Source organism: Gavialis gangeticus, unplaced genomic scaffold (genome assembly GCF_001723915.1).
Source record: "Gavialis gangeticus isolate Ggan-Ray unplaced genomic scaffold, GavGan_comp1, whole genome shotgun sequence".
Taxonomy (NCBI): Eukaryota; Metazoa; Chordata; order Crocodylia; family Gavialidae; genus Gavialis; species Gavialis gangeticus.
In genome coordinates this window covers 65,871,926-65,877,081 of record NW_017728994.1, presented here as the reverse complement: position 1 = coordinate 65,877,081, position 5,156 = coordinate 65,871,926, and positions in this window count along the sequence as shown.

The following is a 5,156-nucleotide window of genomic DNA, read 5'->3' as shown; positions in this document are numbered from 1 at the left end:
CCCCCCCCCACTCTGGCATAGTTTAAAAACAAAACAAAACAAAAAAAAACCTGCTGGGCTGTTTCCCTTGACGCCCCCCTTTCATTCAGACCCAGTGAATGGCACAGTTGGCCATTGCTTTTATTTTGCAAGGGACTGCTGTCCCCCGGATCTTTGCAGAGAGAGGGCAGAAGAGCTGCTCCCCCGTCCCCTCTCCAAAGCGAGCCAGCCCCACGGCCAGCACCCGGCAGCCCCGCACCCGGCCGGGGGGAGCAGGGCGGCCCCATTGTTCTTCCCGGGGGCGGAGGAGCCCCCTGCGCTGTGATTCCCGAGCCCCCGTTCAAGCGAGACATATGCTCGCGCAGGGCAGAGTCCTCTGTGAAACGGTGATATATTGGGACTCCTGACTGGAGCAGAGTTGGAGCAGAATTTACAACCGATGCAGACAGGGCGTGAAATCTGCCCTGTCATAGCTAAATGGGCAGATTTTATACACCCATTTCAGTCGAAACTTGTTAAATGACCACATCTGTCAGGAGAAAGATAAGCGAAAAATGCTTTTTTGGGGGGTGGTTTTCCTTCTCACTTCCGGAATTAGCAACCAACGCCAACCTTTATTTGATTTGATTTTTTATTTTTTGCAGGGGGAAGAGGGGGGGAATAATTCCGAGCGCACCACATTCCCCATGCAGCTCGCCCCTGGGAGTGGGTTTTATTTTGGTCCTTCTCCTTCAGGTGGTGGAAGCATCCCAGCTATAGTTTCATTACCATGCGATCAAATATTTAGCAGGGCAGAAGCCGGCGATTGCAGCGAGGAAATATGTGAAACAGCCTCTCCTTTTCCCCGGTTCTGCGTATTTAGATATTCGCGTTTCTGGGAAGGCAGCTCAGCTCCTCGCACGTATGATATGATCAAACGGCTGCAGTAAGATGCACTTTTCCAGGACAGAAGGAACGCTTAAAGTTTAGATCTCCAGATTATTACAATGCTCAATATTAAAGTGGCCCTGAGCAAGCTTTCAAGGGAGCCTAATAAAAATTGATCTCCACTGCTTTTGCAGCAGTTGGAAAATAGGGTTGTTGAGCGGCTGTAATATTGGGAGAAGGTTCCCTCTGAAATGACAGATGAAGTCATAAACAAGTTTGATCTTGGAATCAAGCTTCGATAAATATTAAACACAGTCCCCTTTACACGTGTGGATTATGATATATGGCGCGTCCAAACTTTAAAATAAGGAAATACCAGAGAAAATGATCTCAATAAATTGTCTAAGTATAAACGTTGATTATGTTTCGATTTTCATTCAAGAGCCTCTGCTGCTCGTTTTTTGGTGCAAATGACATCTCGCAATAGGCTTTTGGGGAAAAGAGCTCCCTATTTGAAAAAAGAGAGCCCTAGAGGTGTACAATTTATGTAATCTGGGGCTGGAAAATGAATTGTGTAATTTATTGGAAAACAGAAAGTCGTGAAGATTGGATCAGCATAGCCTATCCAAGGCCCCCTATCCATCAAGTTCCAATTAACAACCTAACCAGAGAGCTTTAATGTGTTTCCAATCTAGTGGCCTGATAGACTCATCAATTCCTCTGGGAGAAATTAAGAAAATCGACCGCCCCTTGGCGTTGTAGTGTCATTCCTTTCTGCAACTATATGTCAAATTAAAAACACAATTAAAATTTAAACTGTTTCAATCAGAGGGTGCCCTGCAACCTATGTTTCACTTAATAGAACTTTGATGAAAATCTGATGGTTCCACTCCATCATGAAAGCGAATAGAGCCGAGGAGAGCAGGAGATCCTTTATATTTATTTAAAATATTAGCGCTCAGGAGAAGCCAAGCAGGTGACCAAACCTTAGAGAAGCAGAGGGGTTTTGTTTTGGTGGGGTTTTTTTTCCCTTCCTATCAAGCCTCCGCTTTCCGAGTCAGCGGGATCGCCAGGCTGATGGCACAGCATGGGCATCCCGCGTGTGGGCACTGGCTGAAGCGGAACCGCTCCGCTTTTGGAGATCAAAGAAGGAGGAGGGAGCGTAAATCAGAGTCGCGCCCAAACAAGTTATGTTGGTCCGCAGGGAAACTTGCGATTGGTTGGATTTGGGCTTTGAAATATGCATGAGTGACTGGGAGCGGTCAGAAAGGTGTAAGCTGAAGTCCCCCCTCCCCCCTCCACCCCGCAAGACTTTGTCGCCTGCAGCCTTGTAGCGCCAGGGAAGTGCCATTTTTGGAGAGCTACTGGGGCAAAACTCAGGGGGAGTGTTGCAGAGGTTTGGACGCATCATTTCCCCTCCCCTGTCTACTTGTTATTTATTTAAACATTTAAGACCCTTAGCTGGGTAATTTTCTGGCATAGGTGTAAAAGGCAGCGGTCAGAAACTGCGAGATAATGTTTAGCTATTGAATGTATTCAGTAAAGGTTGGGAATATATCCCTGGCTAGGTGTTGAGTGGAGGATGCTTTTGTTGAACTAGTCAATATATTTCTCACGCGCGCACAGGGAGAGAGAAACAAATAAGAATACATATAGTTTCCTTTTTCTTATCCCCTCCTATTTACACTCCTCCGATCTCTGATTATGTGAGTACTATAAAGAGGTTTAATTGCTATACTGGCAACGTTGCCGTTTAAGCCATGCATTGCATGAAACGCGATTGGTTTTGGGCATCCTGCACATCCCTTGAAGGGAAGCACCAGGGTGGGTGTCTGGAAGGGAGAACAGGACTGGAGAGACGTGGTCCGGTATGTGGGGATTTAGGTTATGACTTCGCCAAGGGCAGAGCTGGGGGAAGAAATGCAGGAATTGTAACGAGCGCATTAACCAGGGGCTCTCGCAGAAACTACGGCCGACTCGGTAGACCTGAGCGATCACTACGGGCTATTTCTTGGCAGGACACGGGGCTCCTGTCCTTTGCCGCCTGTCCTGCGCCCCCACGCAAGGCTCGCAAAGTTGCTAATCAGATGGAGCCGGGGAAGGATAATTCGGCTGTTTGAGAACAAATCAAGGTCATCAGCGCTGACTAAAGAGCACATGAACAATAGATTCATTTGAAACAATATTTTACAGACGTTTGACGATCAATATGAACTGAAGCATTATGCTGTACCAATCTGTTAATGCTCTTAATGGTCTTCTCATTCCGTTTGCACACTATACCGAGTCGATAGAGTAAAGTGATGATTACAGGGACACTTGCAGCATATTTGAAAAACACGGATCCCCACCACTCTTTCAAAGCTGAATTGTTTCCTCTGAACCGAGAACAGATGCATTTGTTTGCACTCCTCTTCCCCTCGCATCTACTTCAGCTCTCTGACCTGGGCACGTTCACTGTGTCCCCTTCACGGCACGCGTGCTCCAAGCAGAAAGCAACACTTCCAACTCCCATGCATTAGATAATTTTCAAACCACAGGGTTCAGGGTTAAAAAAAATACCAACCTCCCAAACTTGTTCACTAGGAGTCCACGGCGGCTGGGCGGTGGGCACTGATCAATCGCTGCCTCCCCTGGGTCTAATCTCAACTTCAACCCTCCAGAGGCAAAAGGCTTCTGAAGCCCCAAATCTGGTGGCCGGGAAGTTTATATCTTACTCTCTGGTGTTTGCTATACACAGCCAGCTTGTATTTACTACCAAATAAAAGAAACACATGTATGTTTTGAGTGCAAACACTGCAGCTAGTTCTGTTCAGCCAAGCTCAAAACAGAGGAAAGGAAGAACTGTGCATCTCTTGACTGGCAAACAAAGGCACAGATTTTGCACAGCGCGGTGAAAGCAGTCAACAGAAGCGGTGCGAGAGTTGCTACAGATTAAAGGCACGAAGCAACTTTCTTTGAATTGCGTAAACCGTGAGGCCAAACAGCCCTGCCTCCGACCAGCGGCCAGAGATGATTTTCCAGAACACCAAGCGATTGCTTTAAATCTTTTGAAGTACCTTCCTTGATTGCGCTTCGCAGAAACTTTCTCCCCTTGCCAAACAAGGCGCCTCCTCTAAGGAACTTGGCCCTGCTTCTTGCTCGCCTTCATCGCCTGCAAAGCAGATCAGCTGCGGGTTTCACTGCGGGCTTGTCAGCCGCTCGGCCCCAGCGGGAAATGCTGTTTTAAGGAAACGTTTTGGTCCCTTCCAGGTCATCGCGACCTTGGGGTAAATGGCCGTGGGGGCGTAAAAGTTCGTTTGAAACGACTGTCGTGTAAAAAAGCCCAACCAGCGAAGGGGGGGCAGAGCAGAAATGCCTCCTGGCGTCTGCCGAGGGGCTCCGGTGACAGGGCAAGCTGCTGGCCAGCAAGGAGCGCTGCTGGCATCTCCTGGCCATGGCGTGGCTGGAAGGAAAGGAGCGTGGGCAGCCTGCCCCGGCCTGGGACCTGCCTCCGGCCCTGCGGCTGGGTCTCGGCTGGTCTCTCTGGAGGGCTCACCGAGCAGGGAGGGGCAAGGAAATGGAGACTTTAGGGCTTACAAGCTAATTTCGGGACCTAAGGAGCTCGCCCAGACCTTTCCCGGGAACCGTGCGCGTCCACTGAAGGTGCCACGAGACTGGTACCTCAAGAAAAGCGCTCGCTGTTTGCATCGGGACCTGGTGAGCCCCCAAGGGCGGGAGAAATACCTGCCCGAGGCCTCCCGCGATTTACTGCCGAGCATTTGGGACTGTGGGTTTCCACGCTCGGCCCCTGCCCTCTGCTGCCCCGCGGGGGCACACAGGCAGCAGGTGGCCCAGGAGGAGGCAGGGGACGAGCTGTGCTTGTAGCAAACTGGTCGTGTCTCGCCCCGGGAAAGCCCGAGTCAGTCAAGAACCGTTTTCTAGGCACTGACCACAAATAAAGAAGTATTTTCTTGGCGTTTGATAACATCGTGCCACCGCGCTGCACCGTCCAAGGCCGTATTTGCTATTACAACATTATTTTTAATGGGCTGCCAGAGACTTGTCCCGGAGTTAGTATTGCAAACAGCAAAAGGCATCACTCTGTTTGTAGCCTACACAGGGCACAACATATTTTGACTCCGAATTTCTGTTTATTTTCCAGCCAGGACCTGCGCCAGGGGGGTTTAGCCCAAACGGAGAGAAAATAAAGGACTATCTCCTCGCAGCGGTCGTTTTGCGAAATCCTGCCTGTACACACACATTGATTCGGGGCAATTTTCTATAAACTGAGAACGATCCTATCGGTAAAATCCTGGGAGGGCGGCGGG